Genomic DNA, 26,846 nt, shown 5'->3' on the forward strand with positions numbered 1-26,846 from the left:
AAATAATTTCCTTTTATACTGTATATAGATACAGGGAAAGCACATGGAATTATTCTCCACCGATTTTAGTGGCAACCGAGTGGACAACTTAAGAAGCCTCTTGATAGTTATTCTAAAACTTTGAAATTTATTTTTTTACTACTAATTTCTGTTAAGATCAAGCTTGATGGAAGAAAAATGTCGCTATTTCTCTCCTTTTATCTGGATAATTGGTAGCGACCTGGAAGTCAGATATTGGAGCAGGCATGATAGTTAAAATATGTGTACAAAGCTATTTTGTTAGAATTGAAATTATTTTTGGGTCAAATATGTATTTATCTGAAGAACACACTTTTTTTGTATATATCATGAAATAAAAAAAATTAATCAAAAAATATTGCTTTTCAAACGATTTCACAATAACTGATAAGTATGTTTGTATTTCCTTTTTGATAATTGCAGTATTAAATAAAATAATTTTTAACATACATCCATTGCCTCTTAATTTTTGAATAAGTTTTTTAAATTTATTTATATATTTAAGCTACGAAATGTGGAGGGTTTTTAAAATTTAATTAAAGTGCTTCATTCAAAAAGGAAAAAATTCATTTTCTTCACAAACGTTTTAAAGATTTATCTTTCATGAAAGTCCGAAGTAGCTTCACGCTAAATGGCAATTTTGCTTCTATATCCTTTCTGGTAGAGAAAGTTTGAAACGAATTTTAATCAATTCACTATTTCTAATTGTTTCTAATTGTTTTGAGCAATTGCAACTATTGCTAATTGTTCACTGAATTCGTTTTTTCACTCTTCTAATAGTGAATTCACAAAATTCTAAGTACTTCTGAAAGTTTTCCAAAATAAGTGAATGAATGCTGGTTCTCCAAAATGAGCGTTAATTATTCTTTTGGATATGAGGATGAGAAAAGTTTAATCATACACCTTTCGAAATCGCTAGAAAATTTTTGCCCCAGTAATCCGATATTCTGAATACTACCGATTTTGAAACATCTTGTAAAAATCGCCGCGTGCAGTGAATCGGGTTCGAAATGGAACATGGTTTAAGATATACATCAATGTTTGGTAGGCGTTTTTCCCTAAAAGATAGTTAAAGCAATATTTTTGTATTTTTAGATGGCATATAGGCTAAAATTTTATAAATTTTACAAATATGTTTAAGACATTAATTTTTTTTAATATTTGAGAAAACTTGAAATTTTTTACACTAAGTGTACACTTTTTCAAATGTCCTAGACTTTTAACAAATAATCAGAATATTATAACCTAAAATATGTATAGTCATTTAAATATTGGCTAAGGCTTAGATATTTTGATATATATAAAAATATTTGTAAATTATATGCCTTTTTAATAGTCGGATTTCTGACTCTGCAATTTCATTAGCGGGGGGGGGGGGCGATCGCTCATGTGTATAAAAAAGTATTAATGCGTAGTTGCCAAATAAATAAATTTCTAAAAAAATTCCACTTCTATGTATAATAAAATATTAGGATATTATTAATGCTTTGTTAACTGCAATTGTCTGGCTCCTGTCTGTTTCCTTACATTTACTTAGTTGTCACAATATTTATAAACACTTAAATACGATTATGAACAAATTTTGATACCAGCCGCTTAGTCACGAACCATGATAAATAATTATAAACATATATATTTTCACATAATTACTAAAATAAAGCAATTAATCCAAGATTTTGATTAAACTATAAACAAGTAGTAAAGTGAGGCTTAATTGAACAGTTTATTAAAAGAAAGGACCTCATAATCCTCACTTCTTAGGCCTTAAATTACTTAAATTTGCCACTGAGAGCATGTCACTAGTATGGTTCTCGTCGCCTGATTATCTTACAAAATTACATTTCGAGTTTGAAATCCAATGATATTTGAGGTCGTGTGTGCTTATACTGTATGTATTGTTCCCGGATTTTCAATATCAGCAAACAATGAAATCTATCTTGTTTACGATGCTTTATAAAATTTTTAAGTACTGTATTAAATGAATTTTTAAATTTGCCATTTATCAAAAGGCAATGTATGGTAAATATTTTAAGAATACCCGATTTATACTACGATTATTTTTTCGTGCTTCTCAGCTTTCATGCTATTCTTAATTCCAAAGTATCCAAACGGTATGGTTATGTATTTGCACAAGTTGTTGAACTCTGTCATTGCATACCCGGCTCAACATGTCGTTTAAATTCTATCTTGGCTGGTCGGTTTCTGTTTCAAACGAGTGGAGAAGGGTGTAAAACGAACTATCCCCAAGTATATTCTCGCTTTACATCTTTCAAACCTGGTGTGAAACAGAAACTTTCTAGACAGGATAGAATTTGCATGGCCAGTTAGGCAGATTCATTAAATGAGAGGCTTAATGTCATAGAAGTTTTTTTTAATAAATCATAAATATAGTTTAAATATGATCTAAGGTGCACTACTATTCGTATTTACCATTTTATTGCTTAGGAAGTCGATTTTAATTTTAATTTAAATTCTAAAAAGCCCAACTTATTCCGAAACTGTGCCATAAATTGTTTGGTTACATCTAATCGTAGAGAAAATGTAGAGAAAATTTTGCTTGCCACCTATTGAGAAAATACATATGGAGTGATATATAGAAAATGTTTTCTTGATACTATATTTAACCAACAGGAAATGCTGAATAATGTTGCTCAAATATTTTAACGAGCAAATTATTTCCAGTTTCTCACGCCTGGTTAAAGTTCTCCATAAAATTTTTACCTTTACGTTTGAACTTAAATCTTAATAGACTAATTTTCAAAGCTCATAAATAAAAGTGATTCTAACCCTTCTTCATTTAATTGAAATTGCATATATTTTAATAAAGCCACTGATTCCAAAACGTGCTCTTTTTTATTAGGTTCTTTATCTCTAATTTGTAAGATTAGAAGATAAGAAAGAAAAAAGAAATATTCTTTATATTGCAGTATTTATCGTACTCAATACCTATTTCTAATAATAAACAATGATAAATTAAAACTAAATTTTTACGTGATAAGTAATAGTTTGCACAAATCGATTTCAAGATGTTCATGCACTAAAGAACGGGAAAAAAATTATATTGCGCAGAACGTTTGTATTCCTGATTTATCCTAGAAATAACATTAGCATACAGTTAACACAGATATGCTTTATTTCTGATTTTTAGATATCAATATTTTTTTCGTGAAACAACTCATAACTGCATCTTTTTTCGCAAAACTCTTCTTCATGTACTTTAAAACAATTCTGAGTGCTTAACTAAAATCAGAAAACATTTTTTTTTATATTTACCAATTGAGGCATTTTAAGTATAAGAATGTTGTTGTACAAATAATATTTTTTTTTACAAGTTCATTAAAAGCAATCTCTCTCTCTCTCTCTCTCTCTCTCTCTGTATATATATATATATGTTAACCTGAGAATTTACAGTCTATTTTACAACAATTATACACAGTTTAATGTACTTATTTGTAAATTTTTAATATAATTAGTTCAATTTCGTTTTATTCTCCACTATTAATGTCATGATCTCATTCTTTTTTATGTCTCAGCTTATTATATTGCGAATGAAATTACATTAAAAGATTTCAGTCCCAGTAATGGTGCCCTGTCTGGTGATACATTTTAGGAAACGAAAAGTTTCAGATTAGATATTCGATTTCATTAAAGAACCTCCGTTATATCCACTCCTGGGGATAGTTCATTCTAATTCTAATATCAAGGATTAAATGTTCGACATGGTGTCCATTGTAATCATGGTTCATTAACTAATTTCTAAATTTTTATATAAACCATATACATCCAATGGAAAATGCTCTAAATAACATAAAGATAAAGAATTACTATATTTCATGTTCTTTGAATCAAAATACGTAGGATGAAAATATGAAATTTAATTTTTATACAGTTCTCCTGTCCTATTAGCAAAAACTGAACACGATATTTTTAACATACTTAAACTCAAAAATGTGCACTCCTTTACGACTAAAGCTGATTGAGTTATGAAATTTCGAATTGCAATATTTTAGACCAATCAATGGTTGCCTTACAGAAGTACTATCCACATATTGACAGACATTGAAATGGTGTAAAATAGTGATGTTCCATGTTTCACCTTTCATCAGTTTTAGTGGCAGAAGTGTGGAGCTTCTTTGTGTAAAATTTAATTAAAATAACTGCGTGCGGATAATGTTTATGGTGATGAGGCAATTCATCATTAAAATTAGCCTTTTTTTTCTTTATTTTACTAGAATTAAATTTTTATTTTCACGTTTACGAAGTATCACAATCATAGTCTAATAATGTGACCTTGTGAATTTACTGAAACTTCATGGTTTAGACTTCTTGGAAAAAAATCTTATTTGAAAAATAAAAAAAAAAATCTTATTTGAAATTTTGTTCTCTGTGTGAAAAGGGTAACTCCAAGATGGAGCGAGTTAGAGCAATGAAATTTTTTATGTTGTTTTTTCGACCACGTGCATAAGAACACGATAGTTGAAAACAGTCTAGATGGAGTTAGTTAGTTACTTAATATCTCAAAATTACAGAAATTGAGAGTTTTTGAAAATTTGTTTCAGTATACCCTTTTATACACGGTTATCGAATTTCGCTCCGAAATTTCCAGTAGCTGTTGAGTTATTATTAATTTTGTTTGCATAAAACTCTGCCTGAAAAGTGTCAATCCACCAAGTACCATATATTATGTAAATCTCGGATTTCTAAAAACAAAAAGTGCATTTCTTTCATTTCCTTTCACTCAGATTCCGAAAAATGAACCAAACGAGATTCAGACTGATCTTTAGCATGAAGTTAATTTTTAATTTCCAATATATGATTTTTAGTTGGAAATTTAAGCATTTCAATATCTTTCAAAGTATTTTCGAATCGACCTCTATGGTTGACCCTTCCTTCAATGTTTCATTACAGCCTAGAAATTTTTATTGTAAACTAGCTACCCGGCGCGTTGCTGCCACAGAAGAAATAATTTTGAAAATATCATTTGAAATTTGAAATAGCTATCTTGTTTAATTAGGAATGATAGAAAGAATGATATTTATTTTCTTCTCGTCATTGAATACATTCCTTAACATTGAATGATATATAAAGGAGAATTATAAATAATATTTATTCTGTTTTTTTAACTTTATTATTCAAGTATACTTTTGGGTAGACAATTTTTTTTGTTATTCCGTCTTCAGCAAAAACAAATAAATTTCGTGGCTGTCCTGCTCGTGAACATTTAACATACAACAGGCCATGTGATAAACATGGATTTTTTAGGTACAAAACAATAAGTGGCAAAGTTTTATCACGATCGGATCGGTAGAGCATAATATACGAACAAACAAAAGTTCATTTTTATATATTAGATATAATAATCGTACTATACCGATAACCTTCGCGCAAGTGCAAGCAATAAGTTGGCAAAGTTTAATCACCATCGGATGAACCGTACGGCAGCTCATAGAATACGAACAAACAAAAATTCATTTTTGTACATTAGATTACTTGGAATGGATCCAGCATTTTTAAGTATAATTTTAAGCAAAACACTACTTCATATAATGGCATTTTAAGCAAATGAACTTATCAGCCTTTATAAAAAGGCGAATTTTTTTTCCATGTCGAAGCGATTGTTAATCGGAAAGGAAATTCATTAAGCTAAGAAACACTTTTTTGGTATTAAATTTATTACATTTTGGTTTGAAACAGATTTGAAGAATACTTCAATCAAACCAAAAGTGGAAATGTTAGTTTAGGATTTTAAATCGCAGAAATAAGGTTAATTCACAGAAAAAAATTCACTTGGTGTCATCTGATGTGATGAAGAAATTCATCATTCGAATCAACATTTTTTACTTTACTTTACTGGAATTAAAAATTTTATTTCCTAGTATAAGAAGTATACAAAATAAATCACTCTAACTGTCTAATATTTTGACTTTGTGTATTTACTGAAACCTCACATTTTAGAACTCTTAGAAATAGTAAGAAAAAAAAAATTGAAATTTTTTCCTCTATCTGTGCAAATGAAAACTGTGAAATGGAGCTAGTTAAAGCAATGAAACTTCGTATCTGGTATTTTCACCATAAAGGTAGAATTGTATATTAATCAAAATTAGGGAAAATATTAGGTTTGGCTACACGACCACGTGCATGAGAGCACAATAGATCAAAAACGTCTAGATGGATGAAATCAGGTAAAAAAATTTTATCAGACTTGAGGTTCTGTGTCAAAATTTGGACAGGCTTACTGCTTGTCTGCTGATTCCTGCACATTCAAAAGAGATTCGCCGAAGATTCAACAAGCCAGATATATAAAATTTGGTTCGTAATTTTGACACTTAACTGCAGTTATATGCAAAATTTTCAACTCTGTCGATTAATGTCCAAATGACGTGTTTTTATTACTGTAAATTAACCGAAACATCAATTGCCATTTTGAATATTTTCAATAAGAGTATTCATCTGCAGTACAAACGCAATAGGTATACAGCCGTGAGAGTAATCATAATAAAAAAAGCGATAAATAAAAGGGACAAGTGACTATTAATTTGCATATGAATTTTGCGATATTGCAGCTTTCCTTTCGAATCCTATCCACAGACAACAATAACTATAGAAAGAGGCGTGAGTATGCAACTAGCGGAAACGAATCAAATATGAACTATGAATATGTAACTGGAATTTTTAAACTATACTTTTGTGATAACTTATTATAGCTTATTTAATCTTCGCTAATATATAGGGCAGTTTTTGTCATTTTTGTTTGAAATCATTTTGCACAAAAAAGCATTTATGCTGCAGAAATAATGCTTAAAATTTACTTAAAAATTCATAAATATTCATAACTTGCACATCTAGTCATTTATCATTAAATCTTAGAAAGAAAGGCAACAAAATATGGATGATTCATCAAAAATAGCAGCTATCCAGCAATATAAGTATTCTTTCTTCTAAAACATTAAGAAATTTTCTTACTATTTTAGAAGAATTTATATCAATCGCTTAAATATATTTATTTTTGATAAAGTAGGATTCCCACTTTATATAAAAATCAACTGATTTTCAAATTATCCAATGGTGAATTGTAACAGTAGTTGAAACTCACGGATCACGATGCGTAGGTCAATAGAAACAATTAAAAATAACATGCAGTCCTTCAACAAGTAGATTTGTCCAGGCGATCCCAATCCACAGTCGAAGTTTTGAAGTTTTTCTAAAATAGTTCTAAAAATATGATAAGTATGCAAATAATTCCGTGGATTCCGACATTATAATATCCCCTCTTTGCTGTCATGTAAAAATTTTACTATATCACAATTCACTTTTTTAAATCACATCCGTGTTTCAGAATTTCTAATAAAATATTATTTTTTATTACAATTATTATTAATTAAAATTTATTTCATCCGTTTGTGGAGCAAAATTTTATTTTTAAATGAATAAAAATTTTGAGAAATATATTTTTGGTTCCGAGACACCTCCAAAAGATTTTATGATTCATTTAACAATGGACGCGCCATTTTTCAAAACTTTATAATTCTTGAAATTTTAATGAGATGCTTACAAAATTTTTTGGTCACTATTTTCATGAAGAGGAATTAATTGAGCGAAAAATATTGATATGTCTAATAGGAAAATTCTTAGACACTAAGCAATTAAACACATTACTTTGCCTAATCAAATTATCTATCTAAGTAAACCTGTACCTTTGAGTCATTTCCATCAACACTAGTTTTGAGAGGATGTGATAATAAATAGGAAAGTTAAGAGAGTCGTCCCTTATTATTTTTGTTGACGACCGTACAGTAAAATTTCATTTCACACGGTAGATAGGATCGCACAAACAAAATCGCATAAAAAACACATACAATAACTTCATAAACAACTATAACAAATAAAATTTTACACCATATTTAAAAAAAAAAAGAATTTTATGTATTGAAGAGGGGTCGCGTAAAAAGATGTCTCATTTAGAAAATACCTTGAAGATTTACGAAATAATGAGAAAGTGCTTTAAAATAAAATAAAATAATAAATTACATGTGAAAATATTTTTTTAAATTTAATTTCTCATTTTAAACATGGATAAATTTTCAAAATGCACATAATTCTATACTACTCATCGTAATCCAAAACGCACATCTTCTTGTGATGAATTGGTTTAAAATCGCTTTCGATAAATCGCTTGAAGATATTAGAATTAATTTCTTTTTGGAATATATTATTTATTTTATCTTGCAGTAATAGAATTAATTAACGCAATATGCGCATACATTGTTTACTATACACATTGTATTAATTTATATATGTACACTAATAGAAAACATTACAACGATATATTCAGTTTAGAGATTTTGATGTATGCTCATTTTTAGATCTCTAAGTGTCAGATAAGCTATTTTAGACCTATAAGCATATGTCTTAAACAATAACTGAAAAATACCAAACCTAGAAGGGCCAATTTTGGCATGTGGGCTTTGAATCAAAATGGCAAGTGTCTATCAAATTTTGAAAGAAATCCGACAAAGCTAAATCCATATATCTTCTCTTGTGTATACTAACATTAATTTTAAAATGCAAGAAGTCAGATGAACGTAATTTAAAATTGGATCTTCTTTTCACAGTTGTAGATCAGAATTTAATTTTGAATCAAAAACAAAAGAAAATAGATTTTCTATCTGTTTATCTGCACTAGTGTTTGTGAACATCATAACTGAAAAAGAAGAATTAAAAAAATCAAATACGTATGTGGTCTTAACATTACAATTCCAGACAAGTACCCAATTTTGGATCGAAACGATAAGCAGAATGTTTACACAATTTCCTCAGCTAAACGATGAATCTCAACGCAAAATGCTCCATAATATGGAAGTCTAGGCCCTAAAACCAATAAAATAACGCATCCATTGGTTAGCCTCATTCCCATACATGATTTTTAGAGATTGGTGTTCGTTATATTTCTTTTTATAACGACACTCTTCTTCGTAATATGCAAACGAAATACTTATTAATCCCGCACCCGATATCTCTTCTAACAAATTGTGGATGTTGGAAGAACTTGAGCAGAATTTATGAAACATCTGTCATTATTTCTCTAAACATAATGAATAGAGTGGTCCAAGTGTGCGATTAGTTCAGTTTTCTGGAAAGGGAAAAAAGAAAAAATGGTTTTTGGAATGGAATTGTTTTGATTTCTAACTCCATTTCAGACTCAAGAAATTTTTCTTTCCAAAAAAGTGTTATACTCCTTAAGTGGAGAGATAATGAAGTATTTTATATAAAATAGATAACGGAGTATACTCATGATTAATGAGAAGAAGACTTGAGAAATGAGTAGTCGATTTAAGCGAGACTGGTGCTACATTTTAAGATAATGTTTTTGTTTCTTATGGCACTTGCCACGAACAAGCTTGCTGTTCGAAGACAGCTATTTTTTAAGCCGGAGGAAAAGCGTCTCTTATTTTTAGTGTAGCCTCAACTAGAGCCAAGAGTACGACTTAGCTACTCACGCATCACTCATTTGCTTGCACAACCCCTTTTTACAAGAGGGCACATTCACACATCTCACAGATTGAACAACGGAAGTACAAACATGCCCAAACAGGGACTCGAACCCAGGACGCCCAAATCAGGGGGAACACGCGCTACCCGTATGCCAGGACGCCGGTTCATTTTAAGATAGCGTTCACAATAATAATAAAATATAATTATAATAATTGTTATTAATAAAAAAAGGCCAAAAAATACGGTAAATATTAAATATGAAATTAGCGGGCTTTTATTATATTGCTTTATTTTTTTAAAAGTATTTTTTAAAAATCAAGTCAGAAGATATTACCAGTATGCTAGGGGTTACAATTGTATTTAATTTAACAATGTTTTTCCATCCATAATTTTAACACAAATAAATCTGAATTTTCTACAAAATATTGTTTTTATTTCTTTTCTATAGTCATAAAAGATCTGACAAATTATTTCTGCAATAATTTCTTTCTTTTTCTTATTTATACGTATTTTAGCTTCTAATGTAAACGGAGTAGAATTTTTATATGTCAATATTTCCCTCAATTTTACATTTATTTAAAGGATATATATATATATATATATATATATATATATATATATATATATATATATATATATATATATATATATATATATATATATATATATATATATATATATTTAAATTAAAAATCAACGCTGAAGGACGGACTCTCTTTTTCCGTTTCATTCACTTTTCACCTACGAACGAATTCTGTTGTAGAATTCAGAATGACCCCAGTAAAGAAAAAGCTAAATTATACTGTCTTAAATTTTTGTTATTGAGAAATGACTTAAAAATGTTTGACGGAAATAAATAAATTGTGAAAAACTGACATTTTAACTCCTGCTTCTTCCACAGGCATCAAGCATCAAACGTTTTTAATGATTATATCCAACGCCATTTTTAATTGCGTATAATTATCAGCCATTTATTAAAAATTATAAAATCAAATATTTATTTTAATGTAGTGAATTCTCTCCTAGTTGCATTCGAAATTGCTTATTACCAACTAAAAAAGAACATTTGAGTAAATCTGAAAATGCCATACATCAAGTTATTTTATGCTATTTTAAAGGGCATATTTTTGCAACGACAGGTGCATTTGCAATGTTCGCTTTGGAAAATTGAGAGCGTAAAGATATTTTTTGATAGAGTGTTCTTAAGTGATTAAGAAGAATATTTTCTCTGGCTATTGAAACTGACTTATTATTACTAGTATTTTATTGTTTTTTATTTGTATACCTTTTGTATATTTTCTCCTCCTAGGAAGGTATGTCCTACCAACTAAATGAATTACATTCATAATGTGTTCGAACAATTTTATTAATCTGCAATTGTATAGTCCATTTCGATACCTTTTTTCATGTATTTAGAGCCATTATAAAATCGACTTTCTAATTATTAAGACATTCGTTTTCTTTTTTCTGTGTTATTTAATCCCAATAAAGAAGCAAACTTTTTTATATATAAAATAGTTTGCAGTAAATTTGGGAGATATAAACCATTCATTTCGATGGATCAAATTCTTCTTTATCCTAGAAGAATTGAAATATTGAATGAAATAAATATAGCTAATCGAAATACTTCATAACATGTATTATTTATTTGAAAATTATATTCATGTTTATTCTCAAATAAATTGAAACTATTGGCACATCAAATAGTTTTGTAAACCAAAGTTAATTTGGTAAATTCAAAATTACCCAATCATATTTTTATTCATGATATTTTAATCTGGTGAATTATTTTACATGCATTCTGAACTGGTTATTATTAACTGAAAAATAGAGTTTGAATGCATCTAACCATAAAATTCCTCCATATATGAAAAATGTTATTTTTACAGTGACAGGCATGCACAGAGTTTTTGTTCGGTTTGGAAAAATTGAGCGATTATTTTATGGAGTGTGCTTAACAGATTAACAGAAATATTTCATACTCCATTTATAAAGCGTGACTCTTAAAAGATTACTGTTCAAAATTTGGTATAATGTTCAGTAAAGAATTTTATTTGTTTCTAACTTATCGACTGTTTATTCAAAATTTCAAAATCCTATATTTTTTCGATGTATTTTAATCCAGGGGAATTTACTACATTCATTCGAAATTGCCTATTTTCTACTGAAAAATTTATCTTAAGTAAATCTAAACATGAAGCCGCCTACTACTCCAACCATGAAAAATATACTGATATGTTTCAATATTACCATAAATATCTTCATAAAATTATCTAACGGTAATTAATAAATTTTGAAAAGCGACGTTTTACATTTTGTTTATTCGACTTGCGTTCAAATTTTTTAGTAATTAACTTTAATACATTTTAAATTATGAATTCAGATATGAATGTGCTTTTACATGTCTTGAAATATGCTTAAAACATTTAACATACAACAGGCCATGTGATAAACATGGATTTTTTAGGTACAAAACAATAAGTGGCAAAGTTTTATCACGATCGGATCGGTAGAGCATAATATACGAACAAACAAAAGTTCATTTTTATATATTAGATATAATAATCGTACTATACCGATAACCTTCGCGCAAGTGCAAGCAATAAGTTGGCAAAGTTTAATCACCATCGGATGAACCGTACGGCAGCTCATAGAATACGAACAAACAAAAATTCATTTTTGTACATTAGATTACTTGGAATGGATCCAGCATTTTTAAGTATAATTTTAAGCAAAACACTACTTCATATAATGGCATTTTAAGCAAATGAACTTATCAGCCTTTATAAAAAGGCGAATTTTTTTTCCATGTCGAAGCGATTGTTAATCGGAAAGGAAATTCATTAAGCTAAGAAACACTTTTTTGGTATTAAATTTATTACATTTTGGTTTGAAACAGATTTGAAGAATACTTCAATCAAACCAAAAGTGGAAATGTTAGTTTAGGATTTTAAATCGCAGAAATAAGGTTAATTCACAGAAAAAAATTCACTTGGTGTCATCTGATGTGATGAAGAAATTCATCATTCGAATCAACATTTTTTACTTTACTTTACTGGAATTAAAAATTTTATTTCCTAGTATAAGAAGTATACAAAATAAATCACTCTAACTGTCTAATATTTTGACTTTGTGTATTTACTGAAACCTCACATTTTAGAACTCTTAGAAATAGTAAGAAAAAAAAAATTGAAATTTTTTCCTCTATCTGTGCAAATGAAAACTGTGAAATGGAGCTAGTTAAAGCAATGAAACTTCGTATCTGGTATTTTCACCATAAAGGTAGAATTGTATATTAATCAAAATTAGGGAAAATATTAGGTTTGGCTACACGACCACGTGCATGAGAGCACAATAGATCAAAAACGTCTAGATGGATGAAATCAGGTAAAAAAATTTTATCAGACTTGAGGTTCTGTGTCAAAATTTGGACAGGCTTACTGCTTGTCTGCTGATTCCTGCACATTCAAAAGAGATTCGCCGAAGATTCAACAAGCCAGATATATAAAATTTGGTTCGTAATTTTGACACTTAACTGCAGTTATATGCAAAATTTTCAACTCTGTCGATTAATGTCCAAATGACGTGTTTTTATTACTGTAAATTAACCGAAACATCAATTGCCATTTTGAATATTTTCAATAAGAGTATTCATCTGCAGTACAAACGCAATAGGTATACAGCCGTGAGAGTAATCATAATAAAAAAAGCGATAAATAAAAGGGACAAGTGACTATTAATTTGCATATGAATTTTGCGATATTGCAGCTTTCCTTTCGAATCCTATCCACAGACAACAATAACTATAGAAAGAGGCGTGAGTATGCAACTAGCGGAAACGAATCAAATATGAACTATGAATATGTAACTGGAATTTTTAAACTATACTTTTGTGATAACTTATTATAGCTTATTTAATCTTCGCTAATATATAGGGCAGTTTTTGTCATTTTTGTTTGAAATCATTTTGCACAAAAAAGCATTTATGCTGCAGAAATAATGCTTAAAATTTACTTAAAAATTCATAAATATTCATAACTTGCACATCTAGTCATTTATCATTAAATCTTAGAAAGAAAGGCAACAAAATATGGATGATTCATCAAAAATAGCAGCTATCCAGCAATATAAGTATTCTTTCTTCTAAAACATTAAGAAATTTTCTTACTATTTTAGAAGAATTTATATCAATCGCTTAAATATATTTATTTTTGATAAAGTAGGATTCCCACTTTATATAAAAATCAACTGATTTTCAAATTATCCAATGGTGAATTGTAACAGTAGTTGAAACTCACGGATCACGATGCGTAGGTCAATAGAAACAATTAAAAATAACATGCAGTCCTTCAACAAGTAGATTTGTCCAGGCGATCCCAATCCACAGTCGAAGTTTTGAAGTTTTTCTAAAATAGTTCTAAAAATATGATAAGTATGCAAATAATTCCGTGGATTCCGACATTATAATATCCCCTCTTTGCTGTCATGTAAAAATTTTACTATATCACAATTCACTTTTTTAAATCACATCCGTGTTTCAGAATTTCTAATAAAATATTATTTTTTATTACAATTATTATTAATTAAAATTTATTTCATCCGTTTGTGGAGCAAAATTTTATTTTTAAATGAATAAAAATTTTGAGAAATATATTTTTGGTTCCGAGACACCTCCAAAAGATTTTATGATTCATTTAACAATGGACGCGCCATTTTTCAAAACTTTATAATTCTTGAAATTTTAATGAGATGCTTACAAAATTTTTTGGTCACTATTTTCATGAAGAGGAATTAATTGAGCGAAAAATATTGATATGTCTAATAGGAAAATTCTTAGACACTAAGCAATTAAACACATTACTTTGCCTAATCAAATTATCTATCTAAGTAAACCTGTACCTTTGAGTCATTTCCATCAACACTAGTTTTGAGAGGATGTGATAATAAATAGGAAAGTTAAGAGAGTCGTCCCTTATTATTTTTGTTGACGACCGTACAGTAAAATTTCATTTCACACGGTAGATAGGATCGCACAAACAAAATCGCATAAAAAACACATACAATAACTTCATAAACAACTATAACAAATAAAATTTTACACCATATTTAAAAAAAAAAAGAATTTTATGTATTGAAGAGGGGTCGCGTAAAAAGATGTCTCATTTAGAAAATACCTTGAAGATTTACGAAATAATGAGAAAGTGCTTTAAAATAAAATAAAATAATAAATTACATGTGAAAATATTTTTTTAAATTTAATTTCTCATTTTAAACATGGATAAATTTTCAAAATGCACATAATTCTATACTACTCATCGTAATCCAAAACGCACATCTTCTTGTGATGAATTGGTTCAAAATCGCTTTCGATAAATCGCTTGAAGATATTAGAATTAATTTCTTTTTGGAATATATTATTTATTTTATCTTGCAGTAATAGAATTAATTAACGCAATATGCGCATACATTGTTTACTATACACATTGTATTAATTTATATATGTACACTAATAGAAAACATTACAACGATATATTCAGTTTAGAGATTTTGATGTATGCTCATTTTTAGATCTCTAAGTGTCAGATAAGCTATTTTAGACCTATAAGCATATGTCTTAAACAATAACTGAAAAATACCAAACCTAGAAGGGCCAATTTTGGCATGTGGGCTTTGAATCAAAATGGCAAGTGTCTATCAAATTTTGAAAGAAATCCGACAAAGCTAAATCCATATATCTTCTCTTGTGTATACTAACATTAATTTTAAAATGCAAGAAGTCAGATGAACGTAATTTAAAATTGGATCTTCTTTTCACAGTTGTAGATCAGAATTTAATTTTGAATCAAAAACAAAAGAAAATAGATTTTCTATCTGTTTATCTGCACTAGTGTTTGTGAACATCATAACTGAAAAAGAAGAATTAAAAAAATCAAATACGTATGTGGTCTTAACATTACAATTCCAGACAAGTACCCAATTTTGGATCGAAACGATAAGCAGAATGTTTACACAATTTCCTCAGCTAAACGATGAATCTCAACGCAAAATGCTCCATAATATGGAAGTCTAGGCCCTAAAACCAATAAAATAACGCATCCATTGGTTAGCCTCATTCCCATACATGATTTTTAGAGATTGGTGTTCGTTATATTTCTTTTTATAACGACACTCTTCTTCGTAATATGCAAACGAAATACTTATTAATCCCGCACCCGATATCTCTTCTAACAAATTGTGGATGTTGGAAGAACTTGAGCAGAATTTATGAAACATCTGTCATTATTTCTCTAAACATAATGAATAGAGTGGTCCAAGTGTGCGATTAGTTCAGTTTTCTGGAAAGGGAAAAAAGAAAAAATGGTTTTTGGAATGGAATTGTTTTGATTTCTAACTCCATTTCAGACTCAAGAAATTTTTCTTTCCAAAAAAGTGTTATACTCCTTAAGTGGAGAGATAATGAAGTATTTTATATAAAATAGATAACGGAGTATACTCATGATTAATGAGAAGAAGACTTGAGAAATGAGTAGTCGATTTAAGCGAGACTGGTGCTACATTTTAAGATAATGTTTTTGTTTCTTATGGCACTTGCCACGAACAAGCTTGCTGTTCGAAGACAGCTATTTTTTAAGCCGGAGGAAAAGCGTCTCTTATTTTTAGTGTAGCCTCAACTAGAGCCAAGAGTACGACTTAGCTACTCACGCATCACTCATTTGCTTGCACAACCCCTTTTTACAAGAGGGCACATTCACACATCTCACAGATTGAACAACGGAAGTACAAACATGCCCAAACAGGGACTCGAACCCAGGACGCCCAAATCAGGGGGAACACGCGCTACCCGTATGCCAGGACGCCGGTTCATTTTAAGATAGCGTTCACAATAATAATAAAATATAATTATAATAATTGTTATTAATAAAAAAAGGCCAAAAAATACGGTAAATATTAAATATGAAATTAGCGGGCTTTTATTATATTGCTTTATTTTTTTAAAAGTATTTTTTAAAAATCAAGTCAGAAGATATTACCAGTATGCTAGGGGTTACAATTGTATTTAATTTAACAATGTTTTTCCATCCATAATTTTAACACAAATAAATCTGAATTTTCTACAAAATATTGTTTTTATTTCTTTTCTATAGTCATAAAAGATCTGACAAATTATTTCTGCAATAATTTCTTTCTTTTTCTTATTTATACGTATTTTAGCTTCTAATGTAAACGGAGTAGAATTTTTATATGTCAATATTTCCCTCAATTTTACATTTATTTAAAGGATATATATATATATATATATATATATATATATATATATATATATATATATATATTTAAATTAAAAATCAACGCTGAAGGACGGACTCTCTTTTTCCGTTTCATTCACTTTTCACCTACGAACGAATTCTGTTGTAGAATTCAGAATGACCCCAGTAAAGAAAAAGCTAAATTATACTGTCTTAAATTTTTGTTATTGAGAAATGACTTAAAAATGTTTGACGGAAATAAATAAATTGTGAAAAACTGACATTTTAACTCCTGCTTCTTCCACAGGCATCAAGCATCAAACGTTTTTAATGATTATATCCAACGCCATTTTTAATTGCGTATAATTATCAGCCATTTATTAAAAATTATAAAATCAAATATTTATTTTAATGTAGTGAATTCTCTCCTAGTTGCATTCGAAATTGCTTATTACCAACTAAAAAAGAACATTTGAGTAAATCTGAAAATGCCATACATCAAGTTATTTTATGCTATTTTAAAGGGCATATTTTTGCAACGACAGGTGCATTTGCAATGTTCGCTTTGGAAAATTGAGAGCGTAAAGATATTTTTTGATAGAGTGTTCTTAAGTGATTAAGAAGAATATTTTCTCTGGCTATTGAAACTGACTTATTATTACTAGTATTTTATTGTTTTTTATTTGTATACCTTTTGTATATTTTCTCCTCCTAGGAAGGTATGTCCTACCAACTAAATGAATTACATTCATAATGTGTTCGAACAATTTTATTAATCTGCAATTGTATAGTCCATTTCGATACCTTTTTTCATGTATTTAGAGCCATTATAAAATCGACTTTCTAATTATTAAGACATTCGTTTTCTTTTTTCTGTGTTATTTAATCCCAATAAAGAAGCAAACTTTTTTATATATAAAATAGTTTGCAGTAAATTTGGGAGATATAAACCATTCATTTCGATGGATCAAATTCTTCTTTATCCTAGAAGAATTGAAATATTGAATGAAATAAATATAGCTAATCGAAATACTTCATAACATGTATTATTTATTTGAAAATTATATTCATGTTTATTCTCAAATAAATTGAAACTATTGGCACATCAAATAGTTTTGTAAACCAAAGTTAATTTGGTAAATTCAAAATTACCCAATCATATTTTTATTCATGATATTTTAATCTGGTGAATTATTTTACATGCATTCTGAACTGGTTATTATTAACTGAAAAATAGAGTTTGAATGCATCTAACCATAAAATTCCTCCATATATGAAAAATGTTATTTTTACAGTGACAGGCATGCACAGAGTTTTTGTTCGGTTTGGAAAAATTGAGCGATTATTTTATGGAGTGTGCTTAACAGATTAACAGAAATATTTCATACTCCATTTATAAAGCGTGACTCTTAAAAGATTACTGTTCAAAATTTGGTATAATGTTCAGTAAAGATTGGCCACTCTGATATATCCAAAGAAGAAAAAACGATAGAAAAATGAATTGTAAAGCATTTCATACCTAACAGGAAAATGTATGTTAAAACTGATATCTCAAAAATTATGCATCTTTCTCCAAAAAGAGAACAAGGACTTTTCCTTAAAATATAAAATTATTTTTTTATGTAGGTGACATATTGGAATATATAAGTTTTCATAAATATTTTTGAATTCCCATTGTACATTATTATGTTATGTATAAAAATTTTGGATTTCTCGAACCGTACCGAAAAACTCTTAAAAAATTATCAATTTAGTGACCAGTGGGATATATTGAAAAAATTAATCTGATTCATAAACAACAACATTATCGAAAGGAATCTGTACATTCTGTCAAAATTGTACCCGGATACTTGAAACTGGTCGTAAATATCAAAAATAAATTCATGAGAGATATGATATTCAGCTTGAAAATATAAACTTTTTACAGTTATACAAACTGCCTTCATATAACCATATATTAATATTTACACCATCTTCATATTTTAATGCAAATCCAGATTTTTCATCTTTTAAATAATTTGAGCAATTTTTTAACACCAGTAAATATAATTTTTATGGAAAATTTTGCTTTATTGTTTTTTTCCACGTATCTTGAAGATCTGATGAAATATTTCAGCAAATTTATTTTTCTTTCTGCTTTTTTATTAAAATGTAATTAACTTTAAATATAAACGGAGTAGAACCTTTATATGTCATTATTTCTCTAAAAGTTACATTTTTTTTTTTGTTAAATAAAGAAGAGAATATTTTAAACAAAAAAGCAGCCTGAAAGAATGTGCTATGAAATCAATTTCATAAATTTTTCTAAAATCCCGCCAGTTAATCATTTTGTGAAATTAAGCTTCAATATCTCCAAAGAAATTTAAAATCACATTTCTCTGAACCTTTTGTTATTTATAGATGATTTTAAAAAATATGTGACGAAAATGAATAATTTTTGTAACAGTGACATTTTAAATCCTGCTTTTTCAACTGGCATCCAAACTTTCCAGTGCTTTGCTTCGAAACTTTTTTAAAGTATGAATTTAGACATTAAAGTCGTTTAAAAGTGTACTTTGTTTTAATTAAAAGTACATAACATTTTATTTTTTAATTAAAGCAAAACAGGAATTATTGTTAAAAATTTTACGTATATTCAAATATGTTTAAAACGTGGAATTCTCATTTATTAAGTAATTCTGAATTTTATTTGTTTCTAACTTATCGACTGTTTATTCAAAATTTCAAAATCCTATATTTTTTCGATGTATTTTAATCCAGGGGAATTTACTACATTCATTCGAAATTGCCTATTTTCTACTGAAAAATTTATCTTAAGTAAATCTAAACATGAAGCCGCCTACTACTCCAACCATGAAAAATATACTGATATGTTTCAATATTACCATAAATATCTTCATAAAATTATCTAACGGTAATTAATAAATTTTGAAAAGCGACGTTTTACATTTTGTTTATTCGACTTGCGTTCAAATTTTTTAGTAATTAACTTTAATACATTTTAAATTATGAATTCAGATATGAATGTGCTTTTACATGTCTTGAAATATGCTTAAAACGCCGGAATTCCCATTTAAAGTAAGAAATTTTGAATTTTATTTGCTTTTATTGTTTTGACTTTATTCAAATTATCAAAATCATACATTTAATTATACAAGGTATTTTAATCCATTCTTAATCTCCTACATGCATTCGAAATTGGTTATTATCAACGGAAAAATTCAATTGCGAATCTGAATAGGAAGACGCCTGTGCCTCCGTCCATGAAAAATATTTTATACACTTATAGAGAATATATTTTTATATCTAATTTCATATACAGTTTTATTCTTCGCTTAGGGAAATTCAGAGGTTTCTGCTTTCTCATAGAGTGTTCTTAAGAGATTATGAAGGATATTTTCCATGGCTGTGTAAACTAATACATTATTGCTAGTCTTCAATGTTTTTTAAGTATAAGTATGTTGTTATTTTCTTCTCTTAGGCAGGCACGTCCTACCTACTTAATAAATTACATTCATAATGTGTTCGAACATTTTTATTAATCTATAATTGTATAAAGCATTTTGTTTTCTTCCTCCAAGTATTAAATACCATTATCAAATTAATTTTGTAATTAAGAAGTTTGGTTTCTTTTTTCTATTTGATTTAAATCAATATGGTCGCAAACTTTTTTATATATAAAAATGTTTGCAGAATACATGGAGGATATAAACAGTTCATTTGGACGTATCACATACTTCTTTTCATAGAAGAATTGGTACTTCAAATGAAACAAATATAATTGTATAAAGCATGTGATTATCTTCCTTCAAGTACACTCATGTTTATAAATTAAGGATGATGCAAGTTCAGGAAAAGAAAGAGTCAGAAGCAACACAAATGCGACTTATTTGTAAAGCGTATTTATTAAACAAAATATAAAGAGCAAAAAAAATACTATATGTTTGATATCATTAATAAAAATTGCGATTTTTTGTTCCCTGGAACAAATTACAAACAAACAAACAAACAAAAAAACTATTTACAAAAATCACTACATGAATGGTATGATGGTCAATACATAGTATATCTCCCAGACGATGCAATATAGTCCATACAACGCCTAGGAATGCTGAATATCAAATTGTCGATTTGGTCTTCGGAAATATAACACCATGCATCAAGAAATGCTCTCCGAAGTTCCAGTAGACATGTAGGAGGTGGTTGACGGGATGCAACTCGTCGGCCAAGCATGTCCCACACATTCTCTACTGGATTCAAATCCAGTGAGAATGCTGGGCAGTCCATAAGCGTGATATCCTCCGATCAAAGGCATTCGTTTCCGATGTTTGCATGGTGAGGACTGGTGTTGTCATTCATAAACACGAATTCTGCACCAATGGCGCCCCGAAACAAACGTACATAATGGCCCAGAATGACGTGACGTCCAGATAGATTTGTCCTGTCATTTTTCCAATTTGAACATGCAGATCAATTCTTTAACCCAGAACAATTCCTTCTCAAACGAACAATCCTGCACCACCATAACGGTGTCATTCAATGATGTTCTCTTGGTAACGGGTATCTGATGCATTCCGTATGAATATCCGGCGAGAATCAGACTGCAAGCTAATTCTGGACTCGTCGGAAAATATCACTCACGCCCACTTGTTGCGTTGTCCACAATGCATGCTCTCTACTCGAAGCTACCCACAGGCGATAGTAAGTTGCAGTAATAGCATATATACTAATCTGCCCAAACCGTCTGTACACGGTTTGCCTTGACACTGTCGTACCAGTGGCTGATGAGACAGTTCTGATGCTGTGCTCCGTCTGTTTCTTTTGGTAGTAACTGCCGAATACCGGTCCTCATTTTGCGTTGTAACTCGGGGTCGATCTGTGCTGTAACATCTACTCACATTATCATCATCTTGGAATCGTTGCCAAAGCCTGGAGATGACACTGTGGGGATTCCTTCTTTTACTTCCAGCTTTGTACGCCCATATTCCTGTCGGCCCATAATTCTACCACTTTAAAAATCATCCAAATGCGTCCTTTGTGTCATAACTATGTGAACAATTTTACTTCTTTGCCTGTATTCCTTATATATCACTCTCTTACCCTTTCGTCATTATGACGTACTATTGGTGTTATCTGGTGGCTTCCTGCAATTTGCATATGATTTTTGAAGATGTATGCAGTCATTTTACGGGTGATATAAGTATTGTAGAGTTCGATTTCCGCTTGACTCTGAATTATCCTTAATTTATGGACATGAGTGTATTTAAAGCCATTGTTTAATTAATTTTGTAGTTATGATGTTTGATTTCCTTTTTTCTATTTTATTTAACCCCAATTCAATCGCAAACTTTTTTTATATATAAAATGTTTGCAGGAAAATTGGGGGATATAAACAAATCATTTGGACGTATTAAATACTTCTTTTTTATAGAAGTATTGATGCGACGAATGAAACAAATATAGTTAATAGAAATATTTCATGTCATCTATTATATATTTGAAAAATTTATTTATGTTTATTCTCATATTGATTAAAATTATTCGTATAACAAATACTTTAGTGTTTCAAAGTCATTTAGACCTATCACTGTTTTTCTTTATTCTACTTTAATTCCAATTCATCAGTAATGCAACAATGCTGGACATGTGTTATTGTTTGTTTGATTTCAACCATTTTTTTTCTAGTTATGGAAGATCACTTCTTTTGTAATTAGACAACTTCGTTCACTTTAATCGAATGAAGATTTCTATATAAATATCTCTTCGGTATGTGCTATTAAGTGTTATTTTTTAATTCTTGTTTAAACCTCTTGAGTCATAAAGAATTTTATATCCGTATCTGTCTGTCGTCATATAGATAGAAGAAAAAAACGCGTGAAGTTAAAATAAAATTTTTGATAACAAATTATTCAATTTATTTTTAAATTTACATTTGGATTATAAAAATCTCAATTTTTATATTTATTAAGCAAGTAAACGTTTTAATTATTTTACCAAGGCTAATATTAAGTTTTGGCCATCTGTTCTCAACTGACCGAAAACTAAACTAGCTAAATTTTTTTTTTTTTTGCTTTCTACTGTTTTGCTAGTATCTTTTCTTTTGCCTTCCCCTCTGTTCATTAGCAATATGAGCAGCTACATGGATGGATTAAGGATGTTTCATGCCAATTTATGTGTCTAAAATATACTCCAAATCTTTAATTTCTTATGAGGCCTGTGATCAGGTGTTTATTGTTTTTTAGAAAGCGAACATTATGTTAGATACTAACTGCAGTCGAAGATTTTTAATATCATAACCAAATCTTTTTTATTTTTATTCCATTTATGTTTTGGAGAAAGCAAGCTTTATGTTAAACACTAGACACAATCGAGGTTTTCAATAGCATAACCAGTGTCCCTTTATTTTTAATCCAACACTATTTGTAATACAGGTGTTGGAGAAAGACCCGCGTTTGTCTTCATTATATCTTTGAAAAAGGCAATTAGTCAACGGTGTGTTGATTACCTATATATTCAACTGTAACTCTACTTTTCATATATGTGTCTTCGATAGTGATAGGGAAGACATTATTCTCGGTAAAGTTCTTACTCTTTGCGCAAAATAAAGGGACCCACTTTCTTCATCTACAGTGCTTAGTTTAGTTTAATTTGCGCCTAACAGTTTTTTCCTTCTAACAATTGTTTCGCTTCATCTAAACATTTACCTGGTTATGAAATATGCTTAAATATGCTTATATTATGAAATATGCTTAAAACACAGGAATTCCCATTTAAAGTAATAAATTATGAATTTTATTTGCTTTTAATGTTTTGAGTGTTTATTCAAAATGTCAAAATCATACATTTAATTATTCAAGGTATTTTAATCCATTCTTAATCTCCTATATGCATTCGAAATTGGTTACTATCAACGGAAGTATTCAGTTGCGAATCTGAATATGAAGACGCCTGTGCCTCCGTCCATGAAAAATATTTTATACAATTATAGAGAATATATTTTTATATCTAATTTCATATGGAGTTTTATTCTTCGCTTCGAGACATAGAGAGGTTTCTGATTTTTCATAGAGTGTTCTTAAGAGATTATGAAGGATATTTTCCATGGCTGTGTAAACTAATACATTATTGCTAGTTTTTAATGTTTTTTATGTGTAAGTGTGTTGTTCTTTTCTTCTCGTAGGAAGGTACGTCCTACCTACTGAAAGAATTACATTCATAATGTGTTCGAACATTTTTATTAATCTATAATTGTATAAAGCATTTGGTTTTCTTCCTCCAAGTATTAAAAACCATTATCAAATTAATTTTGTAATTAAGAAGTTTGGTTTCTTTTTTCTATTTGATTTAAACCAATATGGTCGCAAACTTTTTTATATATAAAAATGCTTGCAGAATACATGGAGGACATAAACAGTTCATTTGGACGTATCACATACTTCTTTTCATAGAAGAATTGGTACTTCAAATGAAAGAAATATAACTGTATAAAGCATGTGATTATCTTCCTTCAAGTACACTCATGTTTATAAATTAAGGATGATGCAAGTTCAGGAAAAGAAAGAGTCAGAAGCAACACAAATGCGACTTATTTGTAAAGCGTATTTATTAACCAAAATATAAAGAGCAAAAAAAATACTATATGTTTGATATCATTAATAAAAATTGCGATTTATTGTTTCCTTAAGCAAATTACAAAAAAAAAAAAAAAACTATTTACAAAAATCACTACATGAATGGTATGATGGTCAATATATAGTATATCTCCCAGACGATGCAATATAGTCCATGCAACGTCTAGGCATGCTGAATAACAAATTGTCGATTTGGTCTTCGGAAATATAACACTATTCATCAAGCAATGCTCTCCGAAGTTCCAGTAGACATGTAGGAGGTGGTTGACGGGATGCAACTCGTCGGCCAAGCATGTCCCACACATTCTCTACTGGATTCAAATCCAGTGAGAATGCTGGGCAGTCCATAAGCGTGATATCCTCTGATCAAAGGCATTAGTTTCCGATGTTTGCATGGTGAGGACTTGTGTTGTCATTCATAAACACGAATTCTGCACTAATGGCGCCCCGAAACAAACGTACATAATGGCCCAGAATGACGTCCAGATAGATTTGTCCTGTCATTTTTCCAATTTGAACATGCGGATCAATTTTTTAACCCAGAACAATTCCTTCTCAAACGAACAATCCTGCACCACCATAACGGTGTCATTCAATGATGTTCTCTTGGTAACGGGTATCTGAGGCTTTCCGTATGAATATCGGGCGAGAATCAGGCTGCAAGCTAATTCTGGACTCGTCGGAAAATATCACTCACGCCCACTTGTTGCGTTGTCCACAATGCATGCTCTCTACTCGAAGCTACCCACAGGCGACAGCAAGTTGCAGTAATAGCATATATACTAATCTGCCCAAACCGTCTGTACACGGTTTGCCTTGACACTGTCGTACCAGTGGCTGATGAGACAGTTCTGATGCTGTGCTCCGTCTGTTTCTTTTGGTAGTAACTGCCGAATACCGGTCCTCATTTTGCGTTGTAACTCGGGGTCGATCTGTGCTGTAACATCTACTCACATTATCATCATCTTGGAATCGTTGCCAAAGCCTGGAGATGACACTGTGGGGATTCCTTCTTTTACTTCCAGCTTTGTACGCCCATATTCCTGTCGGCCCATAATTCTACCACTTTAAAAATCATCCAAATGCGTCCTTTGTGTCATAACTATGTGAACAATTTTACTTCTTTGCCTGTATTCCTTATATATCACTCTCTTACCCTTTCGTCATTATGACGTACTATTGGTGTTATCTGGTGGCTTCCTGCAATTTGCATATGATTTTTGAAGATGTATGCAGTCATTTTACGGGTGATATAAGTATTGTAGAGTTCGATTTCCGCTTGACTCTGAATTATCCTTAATTTATGGACATGAGTGTATTTAAAGCCATTGTTTAATTAATTTTGTAGTTATGATGTTTGATTTCCTTTTTTCTATTTTATTTAACCCCAATTCAATCGCAAACTTTTTTTATATATAAAATGTTTGCAGGAAAATTGGGGGATATAAACAAATCATTTGGACGTATTAAATACTTCTTTTTTATAGAAGTATTGATGCGACGAATGAAACAAATATAGTTAATAGAAATATTTCATGTCATCTATTATATATTTGAAAAATTTATTTATGTTTATTCTCATATTGATTAAAATTATTCGTATAACAAATACTTTAGTGTTTCAAAGTCATTTAGACCTATCACTGTTTTTCTTTATTCTACTTTAATTCCAATTCATCAGTAATGCAACAATGCTGGACATGTGTTATTGTTTGTTTGATTTCAACCATTTTTTTTCTAGTTATGGAAGATCACTTCTTTTGTAATTAGACAACTTCGTTCACTTTAATCGAATGAAGATTTCTATATAAATATCTCTTCGGTATGTGCTATTAAGTGTTATTTTTTAATTCTTGTTTAAACCTCTTGAGTCATAAAGAATTTTATATCCGTATCTGTCTGTCGTCATATAGATAGAAGAAAAAAACGCGTGAAGTTAAAATAAAATTTTTGATAACAAATTATTCAATTTATTTTTAAATTTACATTTGGATTATAAAAATCTCAATTTTTATATTTATTAAACAAGTAAACGTTTTAATTATTTTACCAAGGCTAATATTAAGTTTTGGCCATCTGTTCTCAACTGACCGAAAACTAAACTAGCTAAATTTTTTTTTTTTTTTTTTGCTTTCTACTGTTTTGCTAGTATCTTTTCTTTTGCCTTCCCCTCTGTTCATTAGCAATATGAGCAGCTACATGGATGGATTAAGGATGTTTCATGCCAATTTATGTGTCTAAAATATACTCCAAATCTTTAATTTCTTATGAGGCCTGTGATCAGGTGTTTATTGTTTTTTAGAAAGCGAACATTATGTTAGATACTAACTGCAGTCGAAGATTTTTAATATCATAACCAAATCTTTTTTATTTTTATTCCATTTATGTTTTGGAGAAAGCAAGCTTTATGTTACACACTAGACACATTCCAGGTTTTCAATAGCATAACCAGTGTCCC

This window comes from Argiope bruennichi, chromosome X1 (genome assembly GCF_947563725.1).
Source record: "Argiope bruennichi chromosome X1, qqArgBrue1.1, whole genome shotgun sequence".
NCBI lineage: Eukaryota > Metazoa > Arthropoda > Arachnida > Araneae > Araneidae > Argiope > Argiope bruennichi.